This window comes from Callionymus lyra, chromosome 18, assembly GCF_982586985.1.
Source record: "Callionymus lyra chromosome 18, fCalLyr1.hap1.1, whole genome shotgun sequence".
NCBI classification, from domain to species: domain Eukaryota; kingdom Metazoa; phylum Chordata; class Actinopteri; order Syngnathiformes; family Callionymidae; genus Callionymus; species Callionymus lyra.
Window position 1 is genome coordinate 19,935,888 of NC_141835.1, and position 24,681 is coordinate 19,960,568.

The 24,681-nt window shown below is 40.4% G+C and overlaps 1 protein-coding gene across 1 annotated transcript in view; it reads left to right on the forward strand.

Annotated features, from left to right (window-relative positions):
• The first annotated feature begins 428 nt into the window (after positions 1–428).
• LOC148060894 (leucine-rich repeat and fibronectin type-III domain-containing protein 2) overlaps positions 429–24,681 on the forward strand; it is a 95,959-nt gene continuing 71,706 nt past the window's right edge. The window contains exon 1 of the mRNA XM_087779245.1: positions 429–782. The gene's annotated coding sequence lies outside the window, so the exon portion shown is untranslated. The remainder of the gene's footprint in view (positions 783–24,681) is intronic.

The window sequence follows — 24,681 nt, forward strand, 5'->3', positions numbered from 1 at the left end:
CGTATGTTCCCCATCGATCAAAATGTCCTTGTTCCAAATTGTCCTAAAAGGGACCCCCTGGACACCCCCGTCACACCGTGGGGTTCGGAGACGTTTGAAGGCAGGTGTGCGCAGAGCCACACCCCGGGTACCGGGACCAGAGGAGTTGCAGGCTGCCATGTTTGCGGTTGAATGGTAAACACCCATAAACGCGCGCTAATCCGGAGGACGTTTCTTAATCTCCTGCAGACACTGTCGTCGCCAAAGTGGCTCTTTACGCGTAATCGTCTGCGCAAGTCTCGTGTGTTCTCTCTCTCAGTCCGGCGGACACTTCATCCCTCTCTCTCTCTGTGTGTGTGTGTGTGTGTGTGTGTGCGCGCGCTGCTCCTGCAGTCTTCACACCGCGCGCACCGAGGGGGTCGCACCTCTCCAAAAAAAAAAACAACCGCTCCTTGTCGGATCCGTCGCAAAATAACTCTAGAAACTTTGGATTTACTCGCTCGTTTTCTTTTGGAGGATTTATGGTGACTTTTCCAGAACGAGCGTCAGCGAGGAGCAGATTTGAAAAAAGGAACTACAAATGCGCAGTGACGCTCGCGGTCGCAGCTTGACTCCAGACAGGTTTTCCCCCGAACATCCGTTGGAAACATCCGTGTCGGTGTGAAGTGGTGTGGGGGGGGGGAAGAACCGCGGTATGGAGGTTTGGCCAAGTCTGGATTGAGGACGATGATCGAGGAGGGAGCGGCAAGAATCCCGGTGAACATTCGTCCGAGCGGAGCCGCACACGATGGGATGCGTCTGAGGTAAGGATTTGTGACTTTTTATTTTTTGTGTGTTCGTGTTGAATCATCCCTCATGTGTTTGTATGTTGGAAGAGCATCGGGAAAAGCTGCTCACTGCATATTAATCCGCTGTGTGTGTGTGTGTGTGTGTGTGAGAAGGTGGGAGATTAGCCCACTCTCTCAATCGTCCCCTTGTGATTAGAGCACTTTCTTTCTGCTGCCCCCGGTCACATGTCAAGCTCGCTGCTGGGGGGACACTGGCCCCTCATCATCATGGAAGCCGCTGATGGGGTCCATGATGTGTCCAGTGCGGTGTCGAAATATAAGTGTCTCTGGTGCTGAGTCACGTGAGAAGAACAGTTGTTTAACTGTCACTCTTAAAATGTCTTTTATTGAACGATGTGTTGACATTTAAAGTGAGGCTCAGGGGCCACACAAGATCCCAGGAGGTGACTAGAAGTGACAATCCACCGGTAAAGGGCCATTTATGTGTTGATTTGATTGTCTCATAAATGTATCTAGGGCCATTGTACTCATCAGTATGTGTCAGTATGTTAGAAATATGTTCAAGCCACACCCACTGAAACATTTTTCGGGAGATTAAATCTTGTTCATCATAACTACGCCCACTCTGCTGCGAATGGTGAAACAGCAAGGTTTTGCCACCAATCCCAGAAGTCTCCACCTCCAAGGGACTTGTTGTATAAACAAAGCGGGGCGTGATTACAGCTGGCTTGAGGAGGAGTGAAGCCGTTATTACGTCATAATGGGCTCTTCTGTTGTAACTTGTTGTTTGCTGAGATTTTAAAGTAGTAACCTTAGAACATGGTCATGGTGTTACTTACTGCATATTGGAGAGGAAGACTTTCATTTGAAACATAAGAGCAAATCAGGAAAGTTGGGTTTCTACATTATTTGCCCTTCAAATTAAAATTAGAAAGTTTTTTTTGTCTCGATGCTCAAACGTAATATACATCTTATCACCACCTCTGCACATTCTACCTAGACCACCACCAAGCTGCTCAATGACATCATTTTTTTTAACCTGAAATTATTATTATTTTGCAGTAATTCATACACTTAATTATCAATATGATTAGATACTATTAAACAAAACTTTATCAACTAAACCCTGCTCTTTGTTGCGCAACACACAGTAAGCGCAAGCGAGTATCAGAGCAAGCACTGTGGCTCACTCCCCCACCTGGTGATGGTCTGATGGAGCTTCATGAAGCAGTGTCATTATTGTCAGAGCCCACTAGATGGCGGTCTCTGCACTATTTTCCTTTGTTTCAAACCATTGTTCTAACGAAATGATGGCGCCACCTACTGACCTCTAAATACATAACACTGCTCCATGAAGCTTCATCAGCCCATCACTAGTGATGATTCTTCAAAATATTTCAGGATCCAGATGGAACTCCAGAACGTCTCTAAGGAGAATATTTTTGTCCGTTGATAATTAAAAGAAAAAGATTCCTGGAAGCTTCATCGTAAAATGTCTGAACAAATGAGCTCCTCAGCAGATGTTATTACAAAATTTAACCTAGGGCTCTTTGTTCTTCAGCCGTCACACTTGTGTGTCACTCTTCCCACTTGTTTAGTGAATTGGTCAAGTTCATGAACCTTTAGTGTCGATGTGTCAATGTTTTGTATTTGTTTTGTCCATCTCTTGATATAAACGGGCCCACCTCGTGAGAAAAATGGGTTCAGGACAAGCCAAACGCCACTTCAGCACATAATGCTTGTGAAAAACCGAGAGCCAACATAATATTGTGGCGACAAGAAAAAAGAAGGAGTGGAAAATTGACGATGGAAAAGAAAACGAAACAAGATTTGGCTAACTAGTTTCATTTCACGAAGAGGACCAGCTGGCAGGGACTGAGTTTGGTGCCCTGAGAGTAACTGTTAGATTTTTCAGATTGGTTCTTCCACGTCGCGAGTTAGTAAAATCAAATTGGTCATTTAGACACCATTGAATAATAATCAAAGGTTTTCAACATTTTTATCGTTTTTTTAATAGTATATATTATACCACTGATGATTGGCATGAATATTGTTTAATTTCAGCCATTCTTAGCTTCAATTCTTTCAAAAAAAGTACTCTTAGGTTTACTATATTTGATAGAAAATTACAATTAGTATTTTAATATATCAAGATAAATTTGAATTGTGTTAATTGTAATGGTGGACTGTAACCTGTCCCAGCTACTTGGGGTGCAGGACAAGGGAAACCCTAGGTGCTGATTTAACATTGGCGATGTAGTCATTAGGGTTGTGGAAATACTCGATACTGAAGTATTCAAAACACCATACCATCTTTGATACCAAAAATTTAAGTATATAGAATATTTAAAAGAAATACATTTATTAAAAAGAAAAATTCAGAAATACTCTCTTATACAACATGTAACCATTACCAAGTGTTCAGTATTTATAGTAAAAATCAGTTGCTGTTTTTGCAAAGAAAAAACAACAACAATTAGACCATTTTGGTGTTGCAATTGAACATCGAGATAGCACTCATTACCACTTTAGCAGCTAAATGGGCAATTAAATCCCCTAAGATCCTGGCAATGACTGAGGACAAGAAGATACATTTAGCTTTTAAAGCTGGTGTTTGGGAAAATTGTGGTTTCAAAACAAATAGAGCAGGCGGGACCTTTTCAAAAGTCACGTTGCTTTCAAATTCTACAACACCAGAGTAAAGTACTTGACAATACTACAACTACTACAGTACTACTTCTTCGAAGGATATCGTATCACAAACTTCTTGCCAATACACATCACTAATTGACTCAAACTTGCTCATGACTAATTGCCAAAAACTCTATTTATGATTGTGGGCTGTGGGTGGAAACCAGAGTTGTGGAATCACAGGGACAACACCTCACATGAAAGTTGTGAACAGAAACTTCCTGTTTCGTCCCATCGTTGCCCTGAGTTGCCGCACACAATCAACAGAAGTGTGCGATTATTCTTATTCGGAAAGAATCGTCAACCTTCCTTTGTTTCCCATTGCTCACAGTCACAGCAGATGCGTCAACAATCCTCATCTGATATGTTGATATCACTCAGAGTTATTGTCTGCCGACGCCCGACGCCGGCACGACGCCGGAGGGTTAATGCCTTCTGTCAAGACGGCTGTGTGAAATTGATAGGGCTGCTTTGACGGATGAGATAACCTGCAATCGCGGGCGAGTGCAATTTACGGCTCCGGCAGATGGATGCTGAAGATGCATGGAGAAGTAGGCCACGCTCACCTCGGGGAGCAGACGGACGTGCGCAGAAGGCAGTCGGGAGATTGTTAGAAAGTTGTTGTTTCTAGGTGAACGTGCTAACGCCGTTGAGGTGTCAACCGGCACCTTAATGACTCCTGCCTGGGCTCCGTGGGCCTCTTCCCCTCAGGACAGCATGTGGGTGAAAGTGGTTGTGAAGACTCGACTGTCAGTAAAAGCGCCTCGGCGCGTGTGAGGAAATGCATAAATTAGACCAGAATAGGAGTTGACTGCTGCTGCGTTGCACAACACGTTTAGTCTGCTGCTACAATGCATTATATCCACTCCCCGTGCTGCATGTCATCCACGTAAACGTGTATTAAAAATGAGTAAAAATCGGAACGACGACTCATTGCAAACAGCTGATGGTTTTATTTTTTCACATTTGAAAACATTCGGCTTGTCCTTGTTTTCCCACGCTGATGTTGATGTTGCACTTTTGAATCTAGCAGGCACCGTCGCTAAACGTCAGGGTCATTTATCACAGTCAGCGGTTGCAGCCCACTCGGCTATGAGCCGCCGCGGCTCTGCAGGGTTTAACCGTCTGTCTCGCCGACATGTTTGTTCATTAGTTACAATGCGTGTCTCTTTGTTTACATCACCTACACTGAAATGCACACTCACACAACCTTATCACCCACACACAAACATTACAATAGTTAATGCAACTACTGTACTCAAACAGACACACACAAGCATATATACAGTATATGTACAAAATCATGCCTGCGCACAAACCAAAAAACAGATGCAAGCACAAAAAAGTGTGTGCGTGTGTATGCTGAAGTATGCATAGATGCATGCACACACAAGCACTAAAACGACACAACCCCCCCGAAACAGACACAATTTTTGCACACACACTTATAAAAGGTGAACACAGACGTTTGCATAGATGCATGCACACATACACACACACACACCCCTACACACAGGAACACACACATAATCATGTCTGCACATGCACTAAAACTCACAAAAACACAAGCATTTACTCAGATACATACATATGCGAAAACACACATATGCTTTTATGCATTTCTATACACACACTAAATCACACAAAACATAGATTCATGCATCTGCAACTGTGCAGATGCACAGTTGCACACACACTAAAAGACAGACACACTAAAAACACTGTAATATGCATAGATGCAAAGACACGTTTTCAGTCAACCACACAACCTGAAAACGCACAAATATGCTTAAATTCATGTCTGTACATGGACTAAAAAACACACACACATGTTAAGATACATGCCCTCGTACAGAAAAACACACTTTTGCTAAGATGCATGCCCAGGCACACACTTAACTACAAGCACACACACACTAGCAAAGCTGCATGCATGTAAACACAAATATTTACAGTTGCACGTCTGCATACACAATAAAATAAACATGTACCAAAAAACATAAATAAACACACAAACGCACACGTGCCTAGATGCATAAACGCACACACGTAAGCATATGTTCAACACACAGACACACAAACACACACACCAAAACTCGCACCTGTTCCAATTAATATACTCTCACTCGAAACAAAATCAGACACACTAATTCTGTCACTGTGTGTATGTCATTCGCTTCAGTTGTGGGTCTCCAGAGAAAGTTGTTGAAGAAATAAAGCTGTCTATGCAACACAAAACGAGACTCCAGGAAGTGAACTTTGACCGTTATTGTTGTCTCGACTTCAGGCGTGTGCGACGGTCCCGGAGAAACGTGTGCGTTTAATCACCGCGTGCTGTCGCTGCAATTTGCTCCTGTGTTCGGTGAGAGCACTCTCAGGGCTGCTTGTTAAAAAATAAAATATCTACACAACAACACACACGTGCTGACGGTCGGGCTGCTGCAGGATTGTGTACTCGAAAACTGAGATTATTATCAAAGCTCAGCAAGATCAACACATAAAAGAAGACCCACGAGTAGAGCTCATGCTCAACTGGAAATACGAATCTCCTCACTACAGATTCTTTCGTGCTCAATTGACTTCCTTGATCAGAATTTACATTTTCGTTATTTCAATGTTTTCAACTGTTGAAGATGAAGTGGCTTAAACAGAATCCAAACGTAATTATTTTCCCACTTTTTCTGGAGTAGATCGTGAAGCAGATCTTGGATTAGTATTTTACTCACTCTCAGACAAATTTATATAAATTTGTAAACCAACATCCTCTTATTTCAACTTTGATTGATTATTTGAAGACACTTTCCTGATCTCAACTTGATACATTTGTCGAGCTGCATGAATCAAGCGAAACATATTGACAATATTTTTAACAAGCGCACACATCAAAGTCTTTGAATGTCACTCTAGCAACTGATTCTGGATGTGGTGAGAGAAACGTGAAGTTCATAAATGTGATTTAATAACCACTTTACATTATGTTGAGACTCTTGCATGTGTTCAGTTCTTTATCTTGAAATATCACTTAATTATGACCAGTAATGTGTGTTTATCTGACACATCTGTCTGTGTTTAAATGCTTCTGATCCTGATTTTAATCAGGTCCAACAAGTGTGAGATAATGGAAAGTATTTATAGAATATTTCATGTGATTGCAAACCTCGGTATTGATACCCAGGAAGATGTGCAATACTATTTTCTACACCAAGGATTAAAAGGCGTTAAATTTTTTTGTATTACCATAAATAACAATGGATAATGGAAATAGAAATAATAGACATTAAATAATTAGAAATTGAAAGAACAACAGTAGCGTGCTAGCCACAGCTAATAACAAAATGACCAACAATAATGTGACTAGATAGTTAAATATATAGATATAACTGAATTTATTTCTTGGGGAAATTACTTTTTTGGAAATGAACATATTGCTAACTATCAGTTTAATACAGGATGACAATGATGAACAGGATCTGTCGTCATGAAGGTCCTTCATCACATTCATCAATAACAAACAAACCTTTGAATCTTTTAAATAGTTATCCAAGAAAAAGGAACAGTTTGAACCTCAAAATGTCACAGCGCAACCGTTTCAGGGTCGACAACCAATTCAAACAAAGGATCTCATCATCAGAAGAATTTTTAAACTAGTTTAAGTACAAAGTTCTTTGCTGTTATTGTATTGTGTTTCATCAGGTGACGAATACTGACCTCAGTTGCTGTGTTAAGATCTGAACTTTCAGATTATCAAATCATTTGCTTGTTTTTGCTTCAAAGTTACATTTGTGTTCAATTTACGAGTGCTGAAGACTTTTCCTTTTTTTTAAATATTTATAATGAGCTTTTTCTGATGCGCCATCCCGTGGCTATTATCCATGTTATCTTCCAAAACCATGTCAAACACAAATTACACTTTCCTTATTAATCTTACATTCAGGCTGACTTCCAGTACCCGCTCGCGTGCTGCGAGGCCGCGAGGTTGCCGGCGGAACCGCGCTGCACCGGAGCTCCGAAATGAAGAGCTCGCCGTGCTGCCGCCGAGCGATAACATTCAGGCTCGGCTGGCGATGTCGCTGCCATGAAGAAGCTGTAATTTAGAAAGGGGCTGCGGGAGCTTATCTTTCCGAGCCCTCTGAGCAAAATAAAGAAATGGTGAGCAGAGAAACACAAGGCGAAATGCAGTGAGTCACCACCGCCGGGACGGGAACAGTGCAAGGAAGTTCTTGCTAATGACGGGCTTCTGCTGGTACCACGTTATAATCTTCTTCAGCTCAGATATGCAATTACACCAACACAGTCAGGCTAATGCCGACGTCATAAATCGGTGACGGTTACTGGTCCGTTAGACGTTTTTTTACCCGGCGGCACAGAGAGGACAACAAATATTCTATGTATTATTACAGCCTAAAAGTTGTTTCCCTTAGAAAAAGGAAAAATATATTTCTCTGAAATGACTAGTGAAAATGAGTAAAAAAAATCCTCATTGGCACAGAGTCTCTAGAAGACGCACACGTACAGAACATCATCGTCAACATACAATCAGATATCCATAGATGCAAATTTACAAGCATCTCGTTGCAACCAGTCCAGAGCTCTTGCTGATTCAGCATTATGGGGAAATATTTGTTTCATGCACTGGATTTACTTTTCTTAATGCTTGCCCTCGAATGTAATCCTGACATTTGCGGTGAAAAAATGTTTTTATTTTTTGGATTGAGGCAGTCGTTTCTGTCTTCTGATTTAGAACATGTTGGTTTCTAGATCGTTTGAATAAAAAACAAGAATCTTGGCAACATTTTTAATTCACATTGTCATCTGAACACTCTAATTTCCTCCCACAATTGGTTTAAATAGTCACTGAATTGCCAGTAGACGTGTGAGGCCTGGTGAGCTGTCCATAAGGGATCCTGAACTTAAGTTTGACCTTCCATACACAGAACTGTGAACAACAGTTCGCTTTCAAAACGGCCTCAGGGTTTTCCCGTTTTCACCGCGGGTGCTCGGACCAACATCTGCTGCAGAGCTCATTGAGGTAATTGGCTAACAGCTAAACACCAGCGGGCTCGTCCTGATAGTCTTCCGGCGACAACGTCGCCAGTTAAACTGATCATAACAGCTAATTTGAGGAGCCGCAGATATTCCTGTGCTTCTCGATGAAATCCTCTGGCAGACTTCCAGGTGTGATTTGATGAGGGGATGAGGGGGCTTCATGTAATGCAAGGCTGCCAAGCTTCACTCCGAGTGTGACAATAACGCAATTCAAGCCATTCTCAAACCACACACCGCAATTGACATTTCTCACGCTAATATTTACCCAATCAAATGACTTACTGAAATAAAGAGCTGAGCATCAGCTTAAAATTCCATCTGACTTGTATTCCTATGTTATCACCGTCTTTGCTGTTTAAAATGCACGTGTGTTATTCATTATTTTTACTAATCATTATTTTGTACCATATCTATTTTGTTAATAGGTTCAGGAGCATTTCAAGTTTAATTTTAGCTGTGACTTGTATGTTACAGGTGATGACAGGTTTGTGTTGCTGTTCATCAATAATTATCCCAATTTACGATCAAATACTTCCTCAGATATCTTCTATATGATGATAACTACAGTACTATCCAACAAAATCTCCTAAAAATTCAATGTAGACCTTAAAAATCATCATATTTTAACCATCTTGGCCGAAAATTCAATTTGTGATGTGGATATCTCACTCTTGTCTTGTGAATGTTGGAGTTATTTGTAGTGTTTGTCCAACAAATGATACATTCAAGCAGCAAGTTTCTCTTTGAAAGGACCGGCAGTGAGTGCTGACATGGCTGTTTTATATTTGAAATGACAAAAACAAACTCAGCCACCCCGCCTCTTCTATTGTTCCTTCACTTATTTGACCTTCATTCCTCTTCCCAGTTTCTCCTCCACCTCCTTTTGACTTAGTCTACAAATCCCCATGTTAGTACTCCACAACAATTAACATTGTATTTCCGTAATTAATTCATTAAAAATGAATTCATTTATGCATTCGTGCATGTTCAAGTGAGATAAGAATGTAATTTTTCATTAATTTACACGGAAACGTGAATAAGAGAAGTCATTTTTTTAAGGATACTTGAGGGATACTACAATTTCCTCCTTGTTTCTTGTTTGTTTAAGAGACTCATCATGTTTGTGTTTACTATTAGTTCGTCATGAAAATAAAGTGGAGTTTCGTTGTTAGTTTACTTTTGCATGATAGATTTTATAAATATAGCAGGGGTGTGTTGATTTATTTTTTATATTTCTATATACATATAATGTGATAGAAACCTTCATGAACTGTTTAAAAGTAAAACGAGAAAATAAAAACATTGATGATGATATACACACATAAAAGGATATAAATGTGATTCCCAAATGTATATGTACTTCGGTGTTGATCCACTATACGATTATTTAGGTACGAGTAAAAAAAACCCCAGATATTTCTCAGCCTCACTGATGTCATTGAAGGATTTTCAAAACTAAATGTTTTCGACGTCTAGAAATCAAAGCAGTAAAACTAATGACTATAATCTGAAATATGGAACATTAAAAAAGCAATTTATTTAAATACCATTTGACAAAGTTCTAAAAAAAAGGACAATACATGAGAAGACACATGATGCATTCAAGAGCACCGGGAAAATTGGTTAGAAATACAAGTTTGTATTTCAATGGACAGGTGGAAACTCTACCTCCAAATGTTGAACATGTTTTTATGATCGTATTTTTCTCCTTCTTCGTTCTCAGCATTGGTGTCAATAAAACCTCTGTCTGTGCCGACGAGTGTTTTCGAGTGGTCTTTCTTGATAGGGTTCTTGAAATCACTGCTTTACCCAATTAAGATGACTGCTGACATAATAACTGCGAGTGTCTCTGACCTATCTCTCCGCCTAATGGCTTCTGATCATCGTGGTTAAATGAAGTGGAGTAATTGTGCCGTAATTACCAATAATTGACTGCTGGCATGAGCGTCTGAGGATCGGCTGCCAAACGCAGCCGCGATGAGTCACAAACCGATGCGGCTGTTGTCACTGAGTGCCTGTGAAAACAAAGAAGCAGGTTTGACTCAACAACCAAAATAAAATGTTACGACTGCTGTCTCGCCTCACTTGAGCCGCGATGGTGTGCGGAAGTTAAAATTCTACACATCTCCAGAGGGAGGAAAACAACATGGCTGTGTTCTTCTCTCTGGTGGTCAGAACGTGTAGGGGAACAAGAGCCACCCAGCCTGCAGCGTGGAGCCCAAATAATCGCACAGCAGGTCACCCTTTGGTTGTCGACCGTGGCGATAAAGCTTCAATTTGTTGCTCTTGTGAAGTGGAATGAAAGAGAGGTGCTGGAGTTCTGACTTCAAGCAACAGTCAAGTCCATTCTAAATTGTACAAATACACAAACCTGCATGTTGGGGGCGGACTCTAGGGGTAGTTATCGTCTTGTGTGGGTCATTCAGGGACGCAAGATTTCGTAAAATATATCAAAATATATGAATGAGGATGAAAAGCTGAAGTGACATTTCTATGCCAATGAGATCATCTTGCAGGCGGAAGAGTAGAGCGAAGACCAGTGTGTTTTCTTTGTTTTTAACGTCAATGGACATATTTTAAGCATACAATCAAAGCTGTGTAAATTATAGCATTTGATGTGATGATCTTTAATGACTTGAACATCAAATGGATGACCGCAAGGTAATCTCATGGGCCGCATGACGGGCCGTGGTCCACACGTTTGTTTACATACATCAACAAATTTCCTCAGGGCTGATTTTCAAATGCATTCCCAATCTGTCGAATGGTCAAACCCTTACTGCTACTTCCTGTTCCATGTTATCGAGCAGTTCTTGCAGATCTTGTGCGACAGCAACATGAAGAAAAAGTGACTCAAAAAACTGGAAAAGTACGAGGGACTCTGAGGACAACAAAAATGCTGTTGGTCATTGGAGCTCTCAGAGCAGTGACCAATACAAGAGAAGTAGATGCATCAGACATCTCTCTCCTGAAGAGTGCACTTTTAGGTACAGCCAAGACACTGTAAAGGACACTCAAACTCCCAAGTCTCTGGTAGAGGACCAGAGAGGGTGGGGGGGGGGGATATTTTCTTTTTGCAAACGGTGTTCAAAAAGCTCCAATATAAAGTTTTATTTTTATCATTATTACAACCTGCACAAAGCTGTATGAGGGAGAAAGGTTGTGTTGATCGATGACTTCCGTTTTCTCTGAGTTGTAATGATACTGTTCTTCCGCAGAGACTCAGGTCTGGGACAAAGAAAGGAGTGTCCAGTTAGAAATTGCTGGCCCCGGATCAATGAAGAAGAAATGTCATGCTGATAATGAATGAAACCGAGAGGGGATTGAATTTTTCCTGCAAAGTTCTGCACAGAAGTTTTGTGTTTCTTATTGTTTTTCTTTTGTTTCCGCGGAGTGTCTCACCACTGATTGTATTGATTTATTCGCAATTAAATGTGCCTTTGTACGCCAGTCGATAATCTCCGTACAATGTTCCGCCGGACCCTCCCCGAGCCCCGCTTTGTCCCGATAATTCTTTTCTTTTGTGAGATATGTTTTCCCAGAAAGTATTGCTCCATTCTTCAGCTTGAGAAAATTGTGTCTCAGCTCGGCGCAACAATAGCTGTCTGGATGACGAAGTCTTAGCCCTCGCAAAACAAAGGAAAGTGACATCCAGTGTTCCGCCGCCATCCACGGCTGAGCTTATTTTAGCTGCAGCCATTTTTCATTCGCTTGTGGTGTGTGTCGGCTTACGCCCGCTAATTTTGGAGGACGTTCTCAGAGGTGAATTTCAACATCCATCGACCATACATGGGAATTGTATAGTTACGTCACCAAGAAAGCCGCCTATAGTCGTTTGGTTCTGTTGTGGCCTTTGATTTGCTATTTAGCTTGTACACATTGAAGTCAATCCATTATTCAAGGGGGGACTAAAAGGTTCAGTTCAGATGGAGCTGGTTAGCTCGTGGGTCAAATGTGGCCATCAACAGCTTTAGTTTTGAGATTCCCATTTACATTCTGTGTATCGTCATCTGTCTAAAGTTGTTAAGGGTGTCGTCAAAACAAAGCATAGAACGTTGAGGCTACATCAGCATGATGTCGACCCACTCGACAACGTATCAAGGATTCTTTCTATAATCATTTTAACAAGTTTAATGACATGGTTGAAGAGGATGGAAAAAAACATGAATTAATTTGAAGTCTTGTCCTTCAACTTCAAAAAAGAAATTTTTCACGTCAGAACCGAGAATGCACTCTATGTACTTTTGCTTTATTCAATATGATATAAAATCTGATGCAAATTTTTATTTGCGGTTCTCCATTTGATGTCCAAGTAATCAAAGCTCAGCACATTTGGTTATATAAAGTAACTGGGATCTAGTTAATTCTTGGCGAGGTGAACCTTCCAAAAATTTGAATAATGAACTATGAACTGAACTAGTTCATTTTGAAATTGGTGAACTGAACTTTGAACTAGTTAACAACACTGGTTACAGAGTTGGTGAAATTACATTTACACAAAACTTGCTTTGCAACTAAATGTACAATGATATTCAATAGTTGAAATGTGGACTTGATCGTATGCAGGTGAGTGTAGGTACTGGCTTACATTGCTGGAATAGAAGGTCATTTGAACGTTAGCCTTTCAAGGTAATCAGCAGATCAGTTGCAGTCCCTGTTACGTACCAAAGTTACAATTTGCTGTAGTAACTCTCAAGTATTTTCTTGTCCATTTAACCCTGTAAAGATTAATTTTCTACCTAGTTGTAGGGTCATGGTTTGATCAATAGGAGGGGTCATAATGATTATGCTAACATATGTATAGAAACAACTAGGAAGTGAATTGATTAATGGGGTTTAAACATGTTTCATTGAGTTGTAGCTCTACAAGTGGAGGAGCAGAGTTGGGTGTCCTGGGTTCGGTTTCACATGATTTACTGGCCACTTCTATCCTGGCTCCGGTCGTCTCATCCCTGATCGGTCCGTGTGCCAGTCCTGACCAACCAACTGTGTAATGAGCCTGTTCACTTTTTTTTTTCCTCGTAGAAATTCAAACGGTCCCTCTGGGTCCTGCTTTTGGAATCCTCCTATTTGTGTGGCCGGAGTTATAACGAGGTCACATGATGGAGGTGTTAATGTCCGAGTGATGCTGCTGTCCGTGCTGTTCTGGGACACTCGTGGAATTTCAATGATGCAGCAGTACATCTGAGCAGCTCCCTATGGTAGGCAGTTAAGTCCGGCGCCGTAATGCAGTGTCGGGGACAGGAGCAGGAGCTTGCTACCTCCCGGGCTTAGACTAAAGAGCCTCGCTTAGTTTATACGATCATAAGGTGCAAGTTATTGCCACTGGCTGTTTATAAAAGTTCTCTGCCTGAGCTGTAAGTATGGAGGACGACTGGTGAAATTGGAGAAGAAAGGCTGCTTTTATTTCCTTTAAAATTACCGCAATTTTCATGTTAGGTGAGAAGTAACTAAGTAAAGAAACTGAAGGTCAAGAGATGAATTTCCAGACAGAGATCCAGACTGATGCTGAAGAGGGACTTGCGGTCTTTTTTTCTTCTTGTCTTTTGACAAGCAACCAATAGTTTTTGTTTGTCTTAAACAAGGTTAGGATGAAGATTAATGTAAAAAAAAAAAAAAAGAATACAAACGCAGGGGGATTGGTAGAACACACAAAGGCCATGTAATTAGACTTATTTCGGTGTCTTATGATAGTCATCTATTATATATAAAGCAGTGAATCCCCATTACGGCCTGGGAAAATAACTCCATTATTTGCCTTTAAAACAGAAACAGCAGCAAAGTTAATACTCCTGAGATGCTTGTCATGGTCTATGTAGTTGTTTTTCCACTCAAAGACTTTATAAGAGAGTTTCTTTTTATGCTCTCAATGTTGTCAGTCTTTCATACTGTTAAAATAAATGGGAGATGAAGTTACATCTTAAATGGATTTTTTATGACACAACATCTTTAGACAACAAACTGGCAGTGTACCAATGTGAACTCGGCATCAGAAAACTGTTGGTAAAGTGTTTCGACAAGTTATCTAGCATTTATTTATTTTTATGTCCTGCTCAGACAGAAAACCACAATTTGACAGTGTTTTATTGATGGTGCGAACACTCACTGCCACTGACCCTCGCCAGAGTTCCCACACTCCATCTGTTATTTCACACGCTGCTGACAGACGTGTTTAAATCCTATCAGCTAAACAAGATTGATAATAGAATTGCTGCTGACCAACATTGTGTCAGTTCAGCTCGGATAAGAAGCGGCTTTGCGGCCCAGGGCTGTGGTCATGTGGCTTTCATAAGCAGATATGTGACAGGTTCTCCTGCTGGTTCTTCTCCTGATATACTTGGTCGACTTTTTCTAACATTCAAGATGTCATTATGAGAGGAATTTCAATCTATTAAGTGTTGAAACACCTCCAAGGTTTTTTTTTTGATAACTTTGAGCCAAGTCTCTGTTCATAACTATGATATTTCCCTCTCAATTACTCTGCTTGGCTCGTGTCTTTGAGAATGAGCTTCCCCTAGAAAATTATTGAACTTTCGGTGAACTATCACTGCAATGAATGTTCACTTGAAAATCAACTATTCTTGTCATACACCTTGCCCAAGAAAAGTCTGTCTTTCAGTCTAGTAGGAAACGGTAATTATTGCAGGATGGTATAAATGAGCTGCTTGGAGGAGGCCTGAGCCTACTCTTTCAGACTGGCTTCAAGTCGACAGAACGGACCACGGTTCTATGAGCGTGTGTAGACGCCACAAGTAGATGTCAATGTTCTGTCTCTTGTGAAGCTCAGGTGTCATTTTTTGACAGGATAATACACAACATAAGTACGAGGGAAATCCAACTGATTCAAACACGCCTACCCTTCCCAGATCTGTACGGAGACTGTTGTGACACAGTGGCTGGATTTGTGTTGTGGCGGCTCAGTTCGAAAGAGGACGTTGTTAATCTGACGAAGGAGATCAATGCCGTGGCCAAAACATCGGCCCTGTCTTCATGTGGTTGCCAGGCAACGACGTTGAACTAATTCCTATGAAATGATGTGGTCTAGACAGACTCTTCTTGGTGAAGGCGATCCTCTAATTTGTCTCTGAACACTACTGAATACGAAACAGGATAAAAGGAAGAATGAAAGACCACAGAGGGAAATAGATCATTATCATTCACTCAGTCCGGCTGCAGCTCTTGTTCTCCTTCCATCTATTCTTTAGATATTTGCCTCTTGTGTGACTGACAAAGACACTCACTATTACAGTGTGTTACTCTTGTTTCTGCCAGTAAACACTTTTCGCCATTTTTTTTTCTTCTTGAAAAGGCTTTGAACTTCTTCTATGGGAGCATTTAGAATGATCCGTTCAACCACCTCAGAAGGTTTGAATTAGTTTCTATTCCTAAACTCGGTCACGCCTGTTCCACAAGTTCATCATGAGTCTCTCACTCTCTTCATCAGCTTTTATTCTGGTCTCAACACTTCTTTCCATTCCGAGCAGTTCTCTGAGGTTGTAATTACAATAAAAGGATTATACAGGGGGGGCTGGAGTCCAGTGACAAATGGATTTCACGCATGTAACCTCAAGAACCAGGACCTGCTCATGTTGACACGTGGCACAGAGGATGGTTGATATGAGGAGCTGGTTAAATGTCAGGGCCGGCGCCATGTCTTGTGTTACTGGAGCGGTGTGCAGAGCTGGAACAGGAGAACATTGATTTCTTCTTCTTCTCCACACGTGGATAACAAGGCCTGACCGACTTGGGGGCCTGCCTGACTTCGATTGCTTCCTCTCTTTACTGGTTGTCTACACACGTCTCAGATGTTCACATCACAACTTGAAAATGTCTTCATGCAACTCGACACGCCTTCACACGGACGTGCTTTGATAGCGGACGGGTTCGTTAACGATGTGGGACATCGGCTGGATGAGCGGAGGGCAGCTCCACACGGCACATTTGAGCCACTTCAGCTCTCCTGGAAGGTGAGTATTTACAACGCTGAGGTTTTAAATGAACCATCTGTGGTCTGCCTCAATCAGGACACACTCGACTGGTTCAAATAAAAGTACAGAGATTCAGCATAATTCATTTCCACCTCTGAAAACAGGGATGTAACAATTTTTTTTATTTTTAAGCGGTCTTTTTAATTTGCCAACAAAGATGAGATTAGTGTTTTATGCCCACAAGTCTCTATTATTTAAATATATAATTTAACTGGTGTTTAGTTTCAGTTAAGCAAAGCCTTAAAGTGCAACTATAGTGTGGTCTTAAGTGTGTCTCAACTAGATCTTGGACCTCTATTGTACTCATCAGTATGTGTCTGTTTGTACAAAACTCTCTTTTAATTGCTATATTTACGTGAGAGCATATTCTTAAGCCTCACCCGTTGAAAACTCTTTGTTTCTCTTGAGATTACATCTTGTTTACCATAGCCACACCCACTCTGCCTTCATTCGACCAAGCATTAAGGTTTTTTGTTTTTTTTTTATCTAAGAAGTCTCCACCTCCAAGGGAATCGTTGCATAAACAAAACGGTGCGAGATTACAGCTGGCTGAATGAGGAGTGAAGACCATTATATGTCATAATGGACCCTGCTCTCGTAAACCTCTCGTTCGACCGAGATTTGTGACTGAGAACTATATAGAGTATAAGTTCAAAACATCGTCATGATGATGGACTAACTGCATCTTGGAGAGGAAGACTTTAACATTTGATACGTGTGCGTAAGATTCACATTAGTTGACCTTTGACTAAATAGATAAATTATTAGTCTTGTGGCTACATCTCTCTTTCTCTCTCTCTCTCTCTCTCTCTTTCTTATTCAGAGGGTAGTAACTGTTTTTATGAAGATTTGACAACAAGCATTGCCCTTGTCGTTGTCCTCAAGAAAAGGATCAAATTGGTTGCGCAGTTTCAGAAAGGAAAGCCAGTTTGTTCCCGCCTCAACCTTGTTGTTTTGAGACATTAATATTTTATTCCTTAAGTATAAGCAAAAGAAAATGGCCTCCCAGCGGTCGTCTCAACTGTCTTGCGTTCCAGTTTGCTGCATATGATTCCAGTGATGGTGGCAGCAGCCTTTGCATGCTCTTGTAAATAATGAAAAAGCCCGGTGGACCCAGGAACACGTGCTCAAACAAGACTCTTGCTCTCCTGCTCGGCTAACATTCATCACAGAGCTCATAACCAGCCTTTGTTTGACGACAACGGCCAGTAACAACAATCTGTTCACTTCTGATGTCTTAATAAAACCACTACCAACATGCAACATTGATAGTCTTGTTGGGAATGCCCGGCACGCTACACAAACACTCTCTATAGCCGATAGTTGTTTATACCCTGCCAGCTTTTTGTCACAGATACAGCCTCACATAAGTTCAGCTGAACCGATGTGGTGAATTATTTACACCGTGTCGATGAGCCCTAAAAATACCTCCCCGCTGAAGTGAGAATCTGTCATTGTGGAGCTATTAAGGATTCTCTCAGTTGGAACTGAGATAGGGAAGCTTTAAACACACTTCACTGGTAGAAAGCGTTCCCTGTGTTCTGAAGGAAAAAACAAATAGATACTGACTCACAAAGGACCGTGATTGATTCATTAAAGCTCTTCCTGTCAAGTGTCTACCAGGGAGTCCTCTGAACGACACTGTAGCTTTTTCTATTTTTGCCTGAACTTTAGAGGCTCCCAGTCACTTCGTAGTAATGTGCAAACGTCTATCTTCTTTATTCATCCTTCCATCTCGAGCGGGCGTCACTTTTGACTAGATTGACTCCATTGACGCACCGATTTATTTCAATTTTTTCCCGTCATAAGATGTCTAAATTTGATTAAATAAATAAAAAAACAAATAAAAGTAAACATATACAACCTTTTTATGAGGTGGACACATTTACCTAAAAGCAGCTAGTACTGGCTAGCTAATCTACCAGTGCTCCCCAACCCCCCGTCCAGGGACCAGTACCGGTCCGGTTATATAAGGGTCGATCCATGAATATAATGCCTACATTAAACCGGTCCGTGTTGCAAAAATACTGTGTGAAAACTTATCTATTTGAGACCTTGACTCCTGCATGGGTTTCAGTTATTTTAATCGGTATGCAAAAGTGCAGACACAAATGATGATTTCTATATTAAAAAGGAAACCTTAATGTTAACCCTATATATTTAGTATCACAAGCAAATCTTTTACGGACAATTTGTCTAAAGATATTCATTTTGCATTGTGTCATCAACAATCCCTCAGTTTAGTGCAGTCAAACACTTTCAGAAACACATTTTCAGAGAAACAAATCACAGACTTTCCCTCAACAGAAGGTAGAGACAAAAGCATTTCTTATTTTAACCACTTCTGTGACTTTCTATCGAGGAGTCGAACTGAAATCACTTTTTCTCTGCGTAGCCGAGGGACATTTATTTTCTTCTGCACAACTAAACACTACAATGTTCCAGTTGTACACTGTTAGAAAATATAGCTGGTAAAATACTGCGTAGACAGTCGGAGCATTTCATCAACAAGATGTATGGAAAGGTGCTGGTGCAGAAACAAAAGCAGCCGCCTCTCTCCAGACTTGGACCTCAGGTGTTTGCTCGGTTCCCATCACGACATGCAAGCAAATCTCTTCCATTTCCATATTTATTGATGTTATATACTTGGTTTCCCATCATCCGGCACTCCGATGTAAGTCCAGCTCTTGAGTGATCTCATTAGAGTCGGGCTGTTATCTTCCACATGTGCATCGTTTGTCCTGATTTTTGCAATCCTATAAAAAGTGAAATGTGCACCTGATACTCGTACTTACACACTAAAGCCCGTGAAAGAACAAGAGAGTTGCTTCTATAAGTGTCCATTTATCATCATAAAGAAGTCCTTTTCATCGAGTTTATTATCCCTAGTTTTATTCTTTCAAGTTTTGCCATATTTTGAAGCCTTTCTTCACACACTTTGCCGTTAAACCCCATTTTTTTAGGGCAAGAATGTTAATAAACTATAATGGAGACTCTTTAAAGGAGGGTAAAAGTTCTCCAGAACATTGTGAGGAAGCAGATTTTTTATTTCAAACGGCTATAAAGTATGACCAGGCAATTTAACTTTTGTGATTATTTATCGTAGAAACTTTCTGGTTGATCTCAATTATCGACTGTCCATTATACCATTTATCGATTGGACACGCCCCTCCTCTGGTCAACAGAGATCGTGCCATTTCATGTATGAGTGCAGCATTTCAAAATATTGCGTGTACCTTCTGTTGTCACATTTATCCAACTTAACAACAACTCCCAACACGTCAGCTGCTCACAGAACTTGAGTCGAGCATCCCGGCCGGACGTTTAGAGGAACGGACCGGGTGGAGATGGCTCCTCATTGTTGTGAGATTTACATCTCAATGTCGCTCAGTTGAATTAATGTCATAACATCCCTGTTTGCATCTTGGTTTTTTTCCGTTGAACCGCTACTTGATTGTCTACATTCTGTTCCTGTTACATGCTTTCAAAGAAAGAGTGGACCCTTCTACACGTTTTAAGTTAATTATTATCATTATATTTATTATATATATTGTTGTTAGAGTGGACTGTAATATTTTTCTACACTTCTTAAGAGCAGTTTTCTTTTATCATTATTATAATTATTATTATAATATTTAGTCATTTCTTTACAGGGCAACTAATGTAAAACCCCAACTCCCACTGACTCACTCAACGAAATGTTGAAGTCTTCCTCTCCAAGATGCAGTAAGTCTCTCATCATGACCATGTTTTGTATTTATTTCTTTACAAAGTTCTCCCCCGTCTGAAATCAGAGCGGGCGAGAGGTTACGAAAACAAAGACCATTATCTTTGTAATAATGGGCTTTGCTTCTCTTGAAGGAGTGAAAAACATATGCTTCTTTGTTTATACAATCCGTCCCTAGGATATTGAGACTTCAAGGATTTTTGACACAGCGTCTTTTCAGTGGGCGGAGCTTAAGCACCTAATGTAAATATTAACAGTAATAATAATAATAATAAAAACAGTGTTTTGTACAAACAGACACATACTGATGAGTACAATAGAGGTCGAAGAATAACTTAAGAGACACTTAAATCAACACATTAGTCGCCCTTTAATTTTTTTTTTTTTTAGAGGACACATTTTTACCTTGTTATTTATCGGATTTCAAAAATACGTTAAAAAATGTAAATTTCCATAGTTTTCCCAACACATGCTTCAAAAACTGGCATCTTAAAAACAAGTCAAAACTATTTAAATTTGTATGTATTTTTGACAGTGTATTGCTTTGTTACCCTGATCTAGAAAGGCGCTTTACAAATAATTACTACTTACATACTTACTTTAAATAAACAATATCAGAAAATCACAGTTAACATGTACTTATTTGGTACGGGCCCCCTTAAATAGTTGGACAATGTCAGTACAGTAAGTACATTCTACAAGTGATTTTTAAGAGGTATTTAAAGGGTTTTAAGCAAAATGGTACAAAGTATAAACTCTTGTTGTTGGTTTTGATACTTCAAGGCCTTATTATTTAGAAACACAAGTTCACTTATTTGGACTGCAACTTTCAAGGATATTTATAGAGGTAGTACAGGGCCTCATTTAATACATTCTCATATCATCCATACTCAAACATAACCAACACATACTAGAATGGAGCTACAGCCTTAGCAGGGTTATTTATGGGGCTGTGGGAGCAGAGTAGTTGAACAATCTGGTGTTTCCATCATCTCTTCTGTCTGTCTGTGAGCCCCCCACACTGCTGGATATCTGCTGCAGTGCTCCTCTGTCACATCCAGGATCTGGGAGCCCCACAGTCGGCGACGCAGGATTAGGGACCGTGTTTGTTCAGCAGATAATGGGCTGATGAGCTCCGTGGCCATGAGATGGCGTGACTTCTGAGTCAGAGCGAGGAGTCTGTGAATTAAAAAACACCGGAGTGAATGTTTCTTTGTTCAAACTCAGTGATCAAAATAATTTGTTCTGGTGTGTTTGTAGCTTTATTAAGAGCCTGTCCCAGCTACAAGAGGCAGGGGACTCCCTGGACAGCACTCATAGCCTCATAAACTGCAGGATTTAATTCAATAACTGCAAAGAGAATTGAGTTAATAATCACAGCATAGTAAAATATGACACAAAACATTAAAAGTATGAACACTCATTGACCTCCTTCGAAGAGGGAACGATACCAAATATATCAATTATCAATATGTGTCTACAGAATCAATGAATTATTGTAATGGTTATTGTGTTTACAAAGCAGGTCCACTATTCTTCACTCTGGTGTTTCTACTCTGGATATGAATTGAAGGCCATATCAGCCAAACAAGGCACTTATTTAACAAAGATCCGACGAATCGTCGGCTCGTTTGTGTGATATGTATAATTTAGCAGACCTTTGCCGACATGGATCTTCTTCAGTCGTCCGAGACGATGAGCTTCCTCAGCTGCACAAGAGTTACACAACCGTGTTTGGCTGTAGAAGCAGCAGAGAGCTGATATTGCTGAATTCTGTCGACCTTTAACTTGTAACTGCATTCTCGGTAAAAGGTCAGATCCCCTCGCATAGAAGTGATCGCAGGACCGACTGTGAAAGTTCATCAGTTTATTCTCATGCAGAATTCTGGGTGAATACGTCATTCAGACTTGATCGTTGGTGTGGAGTTTGTATGTTCTCCCTGTGTTGCTTGGGTTTATTCGGGGCACTCCAGTTTCCTCTCACAGTCAAAAAACATACACAATGTGTTTTAACTTGATTAACATGGTCGGACCATATAGTAAAAACACTTAGTAGTTTTGGACAACGATGACAAAATATTGTCGTTGACAACATATGCAAAAGCTAGATGAGAACCGGCATCAATTATAGTCACATTTAATTATTATTTATTGGAAAATAATGCTGATAAAAACTAGACTGAAGCTAACCCATAATAATTGCTTTTATAAAATGCGAGTAAAAGAAAGGATTGATCAGGAACTTGTGTCAAAGTTAAGGTATAGTATTGGTATCGAAGGTTTTTGTTTGACACAAATCCCTTATTACATATCTTTTGACATTGTAGCGACCAACAAGCTCTGCAATATGTTGCACTTTAAAACATTTTATTATCAAGTTCTTTTTCAATTTCTTTCTAACATTTTACTTGAGGCTTTTGGGTCTTCTGGTCCACCTAAAGCTTCTGCATTGAGAGATCCATTCATCTGAACTCTGAATGGAGCTTCCTACTGTAGAGAAAATGTGTCGTACATTTTGAAAAAGTCAAGATGGAGGAGAAGAGGGAAGAGAAATGGTAGTTTAATCACTGTCCTGCTGTGCTACCTGAGCAGCAGTGGATCGTTGGAGATTGATTTTTAAAAGAAGAGCCAGTTTTACCTCCTCGCCGTCTCTCTCTTGTTGCTCCGACACGTTGAAACCAGATCGATCCGGATCACTGCGCTGCGTTTACACAACTGGGTCGAGGTCGAGCGGCTGATAATGAAGATTCCAAAGATCACAAGCGTTCCCCCTTGACACACCTGCTCTACTCCCCGACACATCCATTATTCACTGCTAATTGATGGAAGGGCAACTTTAGATTGAAGCTTCTGTCGACACAAAGACAAGTTTTCTAAAGATTATTTTTTATTTTTTGCTGCAGAATCTTTGACTTTACGCACAGATTTTCATCCAGCAGGTCAGAACAGTACAGTAGGTTCGACTCCTTACACTGAACTGTTGAACCTTCACTTAGAGATCTTTGAAGACAGGCGACTCGCCTTTCACTTAAACATTGAGTTAATTTAAATATATTATTTAAACTTTTTTACATCCAATCTCCTCAGTAGTATTGAGTGTAAAAGTTTATATTTTACACACCAACTCAACAACACTTTATTTTGAAAACTTAATCCCAACAAATAAATTATGTTTTCATTAATTCCTTTTCTACTGCTGATCCCTTAAACTGCTAGAGTCTATATTTGTAGGTCACCAAAATAATTTATATTTCTTTAACCCACTTTGTTCAATTGCATGATCTTTGTGGACTTGTAGGAGGGAATTGGACCATATTCTAGGGATGCTGTTGCTGAACTGTTATCACAGTTAGTACAGTAGGTTTTAAGAATATGTCGGTATTACCTGGTATTAGTGAGAATGGGACAAAAATTCTGTTCACAACTGTTTTCGACCCAATCTTTTGACAAAGCTGAGGTGATCTTCTTCACGAGTGAGGGAAGAATTAAGTGTCTCCAGTCATGAGTCTTGGTGAATAAAGAGCTGAGCAAGAAGACATGGACAATGACGTTATTCTCTCGCCTGTCACCAGCAGTTTTATAGTGACTAAAGAACAAGATCTGCAGGTGTTTGGACTTTGTAATAAAAGCTCAGACGCCCAGAGAGACTGAGTAGAAGGCTTGGTGAAAAAGAACCAGAATGAAGGAATACTGGTTGCAATATTTTGTTGGTTATTTTCTTCTGTGTTTATTTAACAGAGTGTATTTGGTGCTCAGCGTGGCTGCTCATTAAGCAGCGAGAATATCGGAGGCACAGAAGCAGATGCCCCTCGTGTGGCACATTCTGCCGATGGAAATGACTGTCGGGAGGAAAAAAGTCCATCAACAATCCAACAATGATGTTTTCTCTTTTTATTAAGAAGCACTCAAAGGGATTTAGCAGCACTTTGGTGGTAACAGTTCTGGTCACTGCCCGGTTGTAGTTTTTCGTCGCTCATCTGATCCATACTTTCTTTTCTGATGAGACAAGTTCCTATCTACTGTTCTGTCTCTCTGTCCTTGTGCTTGTCCATCAATCAAAGCCCCTGTCAATCTGTCTGGCCATTTATCAAAACTATTGATCTGTTGGACGACCTCATCCGTCACAATTTGGATTTTTCTGTGATTCACTGAACTCAATATCGACCTGTATCACAGTTTTCATCATTCGATCAAACCTTTCTTTTAAATAAAAACTCAAGCCTTTATTGAAGCATTCGTACATCTTTCCTGTCTTCTGTCTATCAATCAATCAAACTGTCAGTGCAGCCATCTCTCAATTTATTGATTTATTCAATTGTTCTCTAATCAATACGCTGGTACCAGTAAGTGACCCAAGCCCGGTGCTTCATAATCACTGGATTAAAATTCTAATTTTTTTAACGATTCATTTAGATATCATATATTAGTGTTTGCTCGATGAGTCCAAATCATAACTTGAGTC